We start from the raw sequence: 13,073 nt of genomic DNA, 5'->3' as shown, positions 1-13,073 counted from the left end.
TGTTGTACATCTGTATGAAGCAGATTGCCTCACCATTCTCCCATAGACCAACAGAGCAACTTCTGGGTTTAAACCATCAACTTTTTGGTTAGCTTGGCCCACTGAACTACCAGGGTTCTTTTCTGTTAGTATAAGGTATCATGTTAGCAGTTTCCCTCCACTCATCTGCCAGTTTGTTATACTGTGGTAACTTCTGTGTTCCTGTGATTCTGGAGACTGTGCCACCAGTTTATGGAATACCAGCAGGGTCATCCATGGTGAATAGATTACAGATGAGCTTCCAGTATAAGACAGACTGTGAAGAAGGAGAGAGACATCTTCTGAATATTTAGTCACTGAAATCATTTAGAATGGGTCAGACAGTACCAGGATATCAAATATTGAAACATGAAAAAGAACACCAGAATATTGTCAGATATTGTTGTTGTTAAGTGCCATCAAGTTGGTGCAAACTCATAATGACCCTTTATACAGTTTCTCAGGAGTGGCTGGTGAGCTTGAACCATTGACCTTGCAATTCAAACTGTTACCTGACAGCACCACACCAGGACTCCATTGTTAGATATTGTGCTGGAAAATGATCCCTTCAGGTTGGAAGGCACTGAATATATGACTTGGGAAGAGCTGCCTCATCAAAGTAAAGTTGATCATGATGGTATGAATGGAATAAACCTTTCCAGACCTTCACTTGTTGATGGAGAATAACTCAAAATGAAGAGAAACAGTTGTAGCATCCATTGATAATCAGAACATGGAATGTACCAAGACTAAATCAAGGAAAATTGGAATTTGTAATAAATTAAATGGAATGCATAAACATAAATATTCTAGGAATTAGTAAGCTGAAATTGACAGGTGTTGGTGGTTTTAAATCGGAAAATCACATGATTTACTATGCTGGAAATGACAAATTGAAGAGGAATGGCATCCAATTCATCATCAAAAATAACATATCAACTAGCTTGTATTATAACCCTGATTGCAATAGGCTAATATCCATATGCCTACAAGGAAGACCAGTTAATAACATTATTGTTCAAATTTACAGACCAACCACTAAAAAGAGAGAGGATGAAACTGAAGAATTCTACCAAATTCTTCTGCCTGAAATTGGTCAAAAATACAATCAAGTTGTATGAATAATTTCTGGAGATTGGAATGCAAAGGTTTGAAACAAAAAGGAAGGATCAGTAGTTTGGAAATATGGCCTTGGAGATAAAAACGATGCTGGAGAACACATGATAGAATTTTGCAAGTCCGATGACTTCTTCATTGCAAATATCTGTTTTAAAACAGTGAATGAGATGACTATACACATGGACCTTACCAGATGGAATACACAGAAATCAAGTTGATTACACTGGTGGAAAGAGACAGTGGAAAAGCTCCATATAATCAGCCAAAACAAGGCCAGGGACAGACTTTGAAAAATACCATAAATTGCTTATATGCAAGTTCAAGTTGAACTGAAGTAAATCGAAACAAGTCAAAGAGAACCAAAATGGACTTTTGGTTTGGGGGCAGGAGAAGCAGAGACACACAGTGGAGGTCCTTGGTGCAGGCACAAAAGAAACAGAGAAGATGCATTGCCAGAACAGTTCCACAGCTTTGGATCTAATATAAATTGTAGGTCATCAATTTTCAGTGCCCACTGGTGGAGAAATTTGACTGCGGCAGGAATACACAGAGATTTCTGAATCGATCAGGATGCTACCTGTGGGCCCTTCAGCCTGGGCTGAGATCAGAAGGTCAGACCACAGCCAAGTTGATACAGCAGTGAAACTATAGAGTGGCTTCTGGAAAAAGAGGTGTGACAGTTTTTCACAATTTCTTTCCACCTCTCCCTTATTACACCCTCTCTGCCCAACCTGGACACCTTCAGGTGGGTGGGAGCACACCCTAAAAGGGGCCAGCACTGCACCCATGGGGTACAATTTTTTTCCATGACATGAAGAGGAAATCCCTGAAAGTGGTCCCACAAACTAATCCTTTGGCTGCTTCTTATAACGTCTGACTCTGGGAATCAGCCCTAAAGCTGACCTAGGTGGGACCCTTTATTCTAGCCCTACCTAACAAGAGACAGCAGGCCTGGCCATACAGTCAAACCTTATTTGCACCTTGTAAAACTGCAACATAAAAAAGTAAGAGCCAATACCACGACTATATACAAGGATGCAGCTATTTTGAGAATTATGCTGTGCATATGCAGATCCCTAACTGACTTTCAGAGATAAAAATAGTGGACAATCTTTCTTCCTTTCATTTCACAATATCTGTCTGTGCGCTTCCATGTTGGAGACTAGAGGAGGGGTCTAAACAAGTGGACAACTCCGCCCACCACTGGAGGTTTCTACTGTGCACATACACTGACCTACAGAGCAAAGGCTACTGGACAGTTGGCTACAGTTTTATATTTGTTTTTGTGTGGTGGTTTTTGTTGCTGCTTTTATATTGCTTCTGGTTTTTGGTCCTTTTGGTCTCACTTTGTTCCTGGGGATGGATGCTTTCTCTCCCTATGTTACCCAATAAGAGGCAGCAACCGTGGCCATATAGTCAATCTACAAGCATATCCCATAATATTCCACCATCTGGACAGGAGCCAACACCAGATTCTAGCCATTAAACAGATAGCCAACACTTGCTAAGGTAGTTTGCAGCTGAGTAATAAGCGATGTAAAAAGGGAAGCCTATTTCCAGATCACATCCACCAGGAGATATTAAGAAAGCTTAACAACATAGCAACTACATTCATTTAATCATTGAAAACACGTTTAACTATTGAAAATATATTAGAAAAAAAAATCAACAAACTATATCAGCATATGTTCAAAAACAGAAAAAAGTGTCTGAGAAAAACAACAAGCTGGAGGCAGACATAGACTTCCCATTAGAAGAACAGGCTTTGGATCTGCCTGAGAAGGAATTCAGAAGAATGATATGAAGACAAATCCTAATGCTCCACAGAGGGTTGGAGGAATATAAGGAAGAAATCAGGAAAGTGCTACAGGAGCAAACAAGCAAGATAGATATAGCATTGGAAGCAATTCAAAACCTGAAAAAAAAGGATCCATATGATTAATAAAAAAATATCAGAAATGGACAATACACTGAAAGAGCAAAGGAGTAAAACTGAAGAAATGGAAGCCAGAAGCAGTGATCTGAAAGACAAATTTCAAGACTGGTGATAGAAGAGCAAGCATAAAAAAGGATAAAAAAAATCTGAAGAGAGTCTAAGATTCATGTTGGATAACATGAAGGTGAATAACTTAAGAATTATTAGCATTCCAGAACAGGAACAATCACAGATGTCCACAGAGGAGATAGTTGAGGAAGAAAATTTCCCTAACGTCTTTAAGGATGAGAAGATAAGCATTTAAGAAGCTGAATTAACCCCAAGAAGAATAGACCCCCAAATAAAAAACACCAAGACATATAATAATCAAGATCTCCAAAATCAAAGACAAGGGGAGAGTCCTAAAAGCAGCCAGATAAAAGAGAAATGTTACTTATAGCGAACCAAAATGACTTTGAACATATCCCATCTGGATTTAGAGACCATCTCAAAAACAGATTTGATTCAATGACCAAAGACCAGAAGCATCGTGGTATGACATCAAGAACATCATGTAGGATGAAAACAAAAGGACATTAAGAAGAGAACAAGAAGAAAAATACCAGAGTGGATGTCAGAAGAGAATATAAAACTTGTTCTCCAGCATAGAGATGCTTAAGCAAATGGAAGAAATGAGGAGGTAAAAGAGCAAATAGAAAATTTCAAGGGCAGCTTAAGAAGACAAAGTCAAATATATTCATTTCTTCGCCATTTTTAAACATTCTATTTTATCTTTAATCTGCCTGACCCTGTCACCATCTAGAAATTTGTAACTATATTTTCCCCTTACTTTGCTTTATAATAGTGCAGATCATTGACATCCCCGATTCCCTATTTTCAATCTTGTAGTTTGTTTTTTGTTAGACACTTCCAAATATGGAGTAAATTCCATGTGGTGTTGCCAAATATGCCAATCACTGGTTGTTGTTTTCTTTTGTTGGTTCTTAGTTCAAAGAAAACATTTAGTATATTTTGGAGCTATTTACAAAATCCTTGCATTTTTGTTTGTCCTGAAATGTTTTAATTTCTCTGTTGTATTTACTGGACAGTGTTTCTGTGTACATGATTTTTGTTTGGCAGTCTTTTCTTTCAGAATTTTGTATATATCTCTCCATTGCCTTTTTGTCTGCATGGTCTCTGCTAAGAAACCAGAGCTTAATCTTACTGGTTTTCTTTTGTAGGTAACTTTTCTTTTTTCCTGAGCAGCTTTCAGGGTTCTTTCTTTGTCTTTGATTTTGAACAATTTGATTATCGTATGTCTTCTTGATTTACTTTTGGGGTCTATCCTGAGTTTCATTCAGCTCCTTGAATGCTTATCTTCCTGTTTTTCATAATGTTAGGGAAAATTTTTTCCAGCAGCTGTTTGACTATCTCTTCCTTTTTTGGAATTCCAGTTACCTGTAGGTTATTCTGCTTCATGTCATCCCACATGAATTTTAGGATTTCTTCATATTTTTTTCATTCTTCTTTCTGCTTGTTCTTACATCTTAGCAATATTGAGAGATTTATCTTCAAGATCACTAATTCCAGTCTCCATTGATTCAGTTCTATTCCTTTGTCCTTTTAGTGTATGATCTATTTCTGATATTTTAGTATTGATAATCTTCAACTCCAACTCTATTTGCAGATTTTTGTATTGTCTCCAGTGCTGTATCTATTTAGTTTGGTTGTTCCTTTAGCACTTTTTATGATTTTTTTTCTTGTTTTCCTCAAACGTTATGTGAAACATTTGGATGTACCTCAGTACCATTCTCCTCAATTATTTTTCAGGGAGTCCCAGTGCCTCTTCTTCCTCAAAAGTATTATCTTGTACTGCCTCTTGATTGTTTGAGCAATTCATTTTTCTCCATGTGAACTGAAATTTTCTGCTGAATTTTAGGCATTGTGGAATTGTTGTATTTGCATTAACCTCATGAATGCATGTTAGTGTATTGTTTGGCACTCACTGAATAACAGCTAGTGGGTGTGATCAGGAGATGGGCATCTCTGTTCACTATTCGTACAACTCAATTAGGAATGGATTTGGAAGATGTTGGTTGAAGTCACTGCTCTGAGGTATTGCCCAATTTGGGGAGTTTTAGAGGATGTAGTTCCTGCTTGGTTGTATGACCACAGTTGCTTCACCTGTCAGGTGATGCAAGAAGAGAAAATGCCCCCACATATAGAGGGAGGACCAATAAACACAACTAAAAACAAAAACCAGAAAAACAAAACAAAATAGAAAAAGACAATAATATTGGAAAATGAAAAAATAATTATAATAATATAACAAAAACCAACCAGGAAATAACAGCAGTATAATAGTAATTCTTTAGTGTCAGCTAATAGGCTTTTGCCTACACATGCCCCTGAGAAATTTCAAGATAGTTCTGCTACCTATCACCAGCTTTTATCTACCCACCCCCACTTTTTTCTTCCACTTAACTCTATCCAGATGCTTCTTCTAGTGAGAGTTAGAACAAGGCTGGCCAGGACTGATTTGGAAGAGACTGCTGCTATTGGCTGTTTCTGTTGTCTACTCCCCTAATAAGGTGCCCAGTTGCAGGATCCATATGGGATCTTTACTGGGGGTATCTACTCAGACAGGTCTAACCTCTGGTCACCAAAGCAGAAATTAGTAAAAAGAGGAAAAAAAGTTTAATTGCACCATTGTCTCTTCAAGTTGCAGGCAGACTTCTGCAATGGAAATGATCGCTTTTCTCTGAATCCACTCACTCTCAGTCAGAATGGTTGTAGTGGGTCACATTGGCCATTCCAAATAAAAAATGACTTCCCTTCTGATTTCTGTTCAAATTCTCTCTCTGGTTAAGTACACAATACACTTTTTATACCTTTATCTGAAGCTCAGAGTTCTGGGACCATCCTCTAACTCTATTTTATCTGGTTTTCTGTGTCTTTATTGAAGATGGTCTTCACAGTATTTTGACCTAGTCCACCATCAAACCCTACCTCTGCCCCATTAAAAGTCAATTTTTATAAAGAAATATGCAAACATCTGGAGTTAGAAAACCAAAAGGAAAGAATAGGCTCAGCATTTGTCATGCTGATGAAACTGAAGAAAAATTCAAGCCTTGATTTTAAAATATAGGATTTTATGGGTAAAATATTGAATGGTACAGAAAGCATCAAAAGGAGATGGAAAGAATCTCTGGGCCAAAAAGAAATGGTCAATTTTCAGCCATTTCAAGAGGTAGCATACAATAAAAAGCCATTGATACTGAAGAAAAAAAAAAATCCAAGTTACACTGAAAGTATTGGAAAAGAACAAGGTTCCTGGACTTGATGGAATGCAAACATCAACAAATTGATGCAGCATGGGAGACACTCACTCATCTATGCCAAGAAATTTGGAATATAGCTACCTGTGCAAATGATTGAAAGAGATCCATCTTTATGCTCATTCCAAAGAGAGATGATCCAATAGAATAAGGAAATCATCAGACAATATCATTAATGTTGCATGCAAGTATTATTTTGCTAATGAGCATTCAAATATGGCTATAGAAGTATATTGACAGGAGCTGCCAGAGGTTCAAACCAGATTCAGAAGAGGATGTGGAATGAGGGATATCATTGGTGATGTCAGATGGATCTTGGCTGAAAGCAGAGAATAACAAAATAAATGTTTACCTGTGCTTCATTGACTATGCAAAGGCTTTCAATTGTGTGGATCATGACAAGCTATGGACACCATTGCAGAGAATAAGTATACTGGAACTTAACTGTGCTCATGAGGAATCTACAAACCAAGAAGAAAACAAGGGGACAATGAATGGTCTAAATTTAGGAAAGTTTTGTGTCACAGCAATATTCTTACGCCAATCTGTATGCTCAGCAAATGTGAAAAACTGGATTATCTGATGAATGTGAAGTCAGGATTGGAGGAATACTCGGTAACAACCTATTTTACGCAGATGATATCACCTTGCTTTCTGAAAATGAGTAAGACTTAAAATAATTTTTTATGAAAGTCAAAGAACACAATCTTCAGTATGGGTTGTATCTCAGTTTAAATAACAAAAATCCTCACCATAGGACCAATAAATACCATCAAGATAAATGGGGAAATAATTGAGGTCAAAGATTCCATTGCTCATGGATCAACCATCAATGCTTATGGAAGTAGTAGTCAAGAAATGAAATGATGTATTTTATTAGGCATATCTCCTGCACAAAAACTCTTATAAGAGTCCAAGACAAAGATGTCACTTTGAGGACTAAAGTGCACTTGACCTAAGCAATTATATTTTAAATAACTTCATATACATGTTAAAATTGAACAGTGAATAAGAAAGACTGTAGAAGAATTGATGCTGTAGAACTATAGTGTTGGAGGAGAATATTAAAAGTACCATGGACTGATAAAAGAACAAACCAATATATGTTGGAGGAAGCACAGCCAGAATTCTCCTTAGAAGACAGAATGGCCAGACTTTGTTCCTCATACTTTGTATATATTATCAGTAGGGACCAGTGCTTAGAAAAGGACTTCATGCTTGGTAAAGTGGAGAGTCATCAAAAAAGAGGGCAACCCAAGATATATTGATGCAGTAACAGCAACAATGGTCTCCAGTGTAGCTACATATATGGGGATGGCCCAGAACGGGGCAGTATTTTGTTTTGTTGTGTTGTTCTCTTCTGTGTTGTTCTGTTGCTATGAGTCAGTATGAACAGGATGGCACCTAACAACATTATCAGCTTATCAATTTTCTTCAAATAAATATATTTCTTGTTGATATTACAGTAAGCCTAGGATTAATGTTTTCCATCTAATTTTCCTTTTAATGTACAAATTTACATTACAGCTAAAGCAATTGTTATATATTCAAAACTGTATTTTGAGTTATGATGATAAACATAGTATACCTGATTTAAATAAAGACCAAAGAGGAAAAAAAAAGAGGAGCTATTATTCCTTTATAGTATGTGTCATATTCAGAGAAAAACGAATAACATTTTTCATAGAACACATTTTCCTTGTCACAACAAAGAAAAGATTATGATACATTCTGTAATTAATCTGTGTTGGTCTCTATTTATTAGCGCAAGTATCATCCAATTGTATTTAAAGAGCTGTGTGGCACTGTGAGCTAATGCATCAGACTACAATCATTTGAACTGAAAGGATGGTGGTTCAAGCTCACCAGCTGCTTCTTGGAAACCCTATATGGGTCACTGTGGATCAGAATCTACTCAAGAGGACTTAACAACAGCATATTAAATCCATTCACAAGAAACTATGTATTTTGTTTTTATGTTTTGTTTTGTTTTTGCTGGAATATTAGAAGGTAAGTTTATAGACAACAGTGGAAATACCTACAAAAATTAGATTTTGTGCTCTATAGTTAATATCTTTCACCAACAACAATTACTGCCTAGTTGGTTCCATCTCATGGTGACCCCATATATATCAGAGAAGAACTACACTCCATATGATTTTATATGTCTAACTTTTTTAAAGCAATTATCAGGCCTTTCTTCTGAGGTAGAGATGGGTGGATTCCAACATCCAACTTTTTAGCAACTACTCAGGGACATCACTGTTAATATTATTATCTAGATGTGAAAATTGTTGCTATTGTTAAGTGTCATCAAGTCTGTTCAGAATCACAGCAACCCTGTGTAGGATTCCCAAGGCTTTAAATATTTTTCAGGAGCAGAAAACCTCACCTTTATTCATTGATGTGTAAATTAAAGTACTCTTAATTTAAAGTCAACTTTTTGTTTTATTGCTTTTTAAGAAGGAAAGAAACTAAGAAAATATAAGGGATTTTTTTTCTTGTTAACATTCTATGTTGGAAAATGTAGTCATTGTTGTCAGTTTGTTATTTTTAGTATATTGACTAGAGTTCTCCATAGAACAATTCATATTAGATTCAGTTATTTGTGAATGACAGGTAGAGATAAGATAATAAATACAAATACTTAGAATTGAAAAAGTACTATTCGGTGAATGTCATTATTTTTCTATAACATACACTTCTTAAATGACATAAGACAGACATGTAGCCTGGGTTTCACAATGATTAAAATATATCTTTACACTGTCTCTCTCAATGTTGATGTGAAAGTTCAAATTCTATGCAAGTATCAGTAGGAAGATACTTCTCATTCTTTTATCGCCTTACTTTGGTGATGTTTTCTTGCTGAGAGGCGAATGAGAAGGAGCAAATTAATTTAATTTTATCATAGAGAACATAAACTCCTTGAGAACACAGTTTATATTTTAGAAGTTCTTCTAAACCTTAGAAGTGATATGCATATTTTGTTCATTATGAACATGTCAAAAACTGAGAAAACTGTATAGTGTTTACCTAAACATTATTGATAAAAACAATAATTTCAAAATAAATTGAAAGGCAAGTAAGAAGAGGGAGTTTATTTTGATTACTTGTGTGTCTTTTGCAATATGATAAGAAAATGTGTTACCATAGAACATTTTAAAGATTTTGGAGACCTAGAAAGAAAAGTGAGAGAAATTATTATGGATATTTGTGGATGCAGATGGAAGCAGAAGGTTATTTAAATAGTACTAATTTAAAAACATTCTAGAAAAAAATTATTTTCCATTTCTTTCTGAGAACATGGTATGCACAGGAGACATAATTAGATGCGGTTTGAGGTCATGTTTGGACATTTTCTTAATTAGCTTATAAAAAAATTAAATTAAAAAAATGAGATTAATTTATGAAATCAGTAGTTAATAACTTATTTATGACAGTTATCATGTAAAAAAGGAGCCCTGGTAGTGTAGTGGTTATGAATCGGACTGCTAATCTCAAGGTCAGCAGTTTTAAACTACCAACGGTTCAGCAGGAGAAAGATGGGGCTTTCTGCTCCCATAAAGATTTACAGCCTCTGAAACCCTATGCAGGGTCGCTATAGGTAGGAATTGACTTGACAGCACTAAACATCAACAACAGCATTATGTATAAAGCAGTTTGAAGATGAAACATGCTATGAATGTTAGCTAATATTATTCAGATTACAACAAAAATTGTGGACAAAATATCTAGTATGCATAGTATAATGAGCCATTTACATTATAGACATAAGAATAATTTAGTATTTAATAAGAAGTGTGTAGCTATGCTCCTTTGATTTGTTTTGTATTCTTATACATTAAAAGAATTTTAATTTCCATTTTTGCTTTCTTTCTAATGCCAGTCAATAAAAAATGATTTATTAAACTACTGAGCACCAGAATATAAGTGGCAAATTAAAGAAACAAAATTTCTACAGTCAAGTAAGTTGTATTTTGGTGGACAAACCAAACTTAAAGGATGTTGTTGTTGGTAGGTGTCCTCACATCACTTTCAGCGAATAGCAGCACTACACACAACAGAAAGAAATACTGCCCAGACCTTTGACATCCTCACAATTATTGTTTGAGCTCATTGTTGCTGCCACTGTCAACCCATCTTTTGGGGAGTCTTCCTCTTTTTCACTGACACTCCACTTTACAATACGTGATGTCCTTCTCTAGGATATGATCTCTCCAGACAATTTGCCTGAAGAAAGAAAGATGAAGTCTCACCATTTTCACGTCTAAAGAGTATCCTGGCTGTAATTCTTCCAAGACAGATTTATTTGCTTATGGCTGTCCATGGTACTTTCAAAATTCCAAAAATTGAATTATGAATTTCAATTGCATAGTTCAGTGCACCAATTCTTCAATTATCTTCCTTCTTCATTATCCAACTTTCACATGCATATGAGGTGATTGAAAATACCATGTCTTGGGTCAGGAGTGCTAACAAAAATGTTAGTCCTCTAACTGAAATTTTTGTTCTTTAATACTTTAAGAGATCTTTTGCAGCAGATTTGTCTAATGCAATAAGTTGTTTGATTTCTTGACTGCTGCTTCCATGAGTGTTGGTTATTGATTCAAGTAAAATGAAGTATTTGACAACTTCAATCATCTCTCTGTTAATCATCATGCTATATATTAGTTCATTTGTGAGGATTTTCCTTTCTTTTTTTACATTGAAATCCAATCTATACTGAAGTCTTTGATCTTCACTGTCAAGTGTTTTAAGTTCTCTTTATTTCCAGTAAATAAGATTGTGTCATCTACATATCGCAAGTTGTTAATGAATCATCCTTTAATCTGTATGTCATGTTTTCTTCATATGATTGAGTCTCAGATTAATGCTCAGTATAAAGACTGAAAAAGTATGGTGGAAGGATACAGCCCTGGAAAATTCCTTTCCTGATTTAAAACCATTCAGTGCTCCCTTTTTCTGTTAAAAAAAAAAAAAAAAAAATGCCTCTTGGTCTATGTGCAACTTCCTCTGGAGCACAATTAATTGTTCTGGAAACTCATTGTTCACAATCCATAGTTTGTTAGAATCCACAGTGTCAATTGGCTTTACATCATCAATAAAACACAAGAAACATAATTTTGAGGTTCTCTCCTTTCAAGCAAGATCTATCAAGCATTAGTAAAGATATAACTTTTATCAAATTCTCTTCTAAATCTAGTTTGAATTTCTGGCAGCTCCCTGTTGAACTGCTATAACTGTTTTTGAATTATCTTCATCAAAATTTTCTTACTTGGAACAATAATATTGTTCAATGATTTCCTCATTCTGTCAGGTCATTTTTCTTTGGAATGGGCACAAATATAAATCTGTGAGCCAGGTAGCTGTCTTCCATATTTCTTAGCATAGCTCAATAAGCAACTCCAGTGTTTCATCAGTTTGTTTAAAGATTTCAATTGGTATTCTATTTTTCCCTCAATTCTTGTTTGTCACCAATGTCTTCTGTGCAGCTTGTAGTTTTCCTTCAATACCATTGGCCCCTGATCGTATTTTATGTCTTGAAATGCATGAGCCTAACAACTTCAGGTTACAGACATAAAAACAAGAATTTCAGAGACTTTTAAAGTCTTGAAGAAAATAAGCAAGTATAAATTGATAAAGGGTGTTTGGTGGGTGAATAGGACTTAACTTTGTCAATAAAATCAAGAAAGTTCTGTGAACATGGTGTTTGTCAAAGTTATTGTGGATGCTGAGTTGGTAATGTTATGCCCAGAGTTCAGGGTCCCCAAAGACCACCCAGGAGCCGTGCATGGATGTAAATACATAGGGTTGTTTATACAAGCTCGAGCCAGGTCTCTAACCTTATCTGACGCAGCGGAATAGGGAAAGAGCCTCGAACCTTTTGTCTGCAGGGTTTTTATAGAGTTTTTAAACAGCTCAGGTTTCTCAGCTTTACAATCTTTGGATTGGTTAACAATTGGCAAACTATGAGATGTTACAGTTTAATTGGTCAGGACTGGTGGTCTTTGTTCTTAGGCTAGGGTAAAGGAAAACATCTGGCCTCTGGCCTTGAGCTGCCTGGCTATATATTATTTTCTTGGAGCTAGAGGACGTGCTAAAGCTTATATATGAAATGGATTCTTCTCTTTGGTCCTACAGTTCTTGCTCCTGAGCACCCCTATAACTGGTTGGTTGAACTGCCTATCTTGTTGTTACCAGTCCAGTTCTTATCCTGTAGTCCCACATGGTCATTTGTTGTTGTTAGGTGCCATCAAGTTGGTACCGACTCATAGCAACCTTATGCACAAGATAATGAAACACTACTGGATTGTGGGCCAACCTCACTATTTTAGCCACGCTTGAGTCCATTGATGCTGCCACTTGGTCAATCCATCTCATTGGGGGTCTTCCTCTTTTTCTCTGACCCTCCACCATACCAAACATGATATTCTTCTCCAGCAACTGCTCCCTCTTGACAAAATTTCCAAAGTATGAGAGAAGAAGTTTGGCCATCTTGACCTCTAAGGAGCACTCTGGCTGCACTTCTTCCAAAACATATCTATTGGTTCTTTTGGCAGCCCATGGCACTTTCAATGTTCTACAACACCATAACTCAAAGACATCAATTCTTCTACGTTCTTCCTTATTCACTTGTATATGAGGTTATTGAAAATACCATGGCTTGGGTCAGGCGCACC

The sequence above is a fragment of the Chrysochloris asiatica genome, unplaced genomic scaffold (assembly GCF_000296735.1).
Source record: "Chrysochloris asiatica unplaced genomic scaffold, ChrAsi1.0 scaffold00011, whole genome shotgun sequence".
Classification (NCBI taxonomy): domain Eukaryota; kingdom Metazoa; phylum Chordata; class Mammalia; order Afrosoricida; family Chrysochloridae; genus Chrysochloris; species Chrysochloris asiatica.
Note: the sequence above shows the minus strand (reverse complement) of the source record.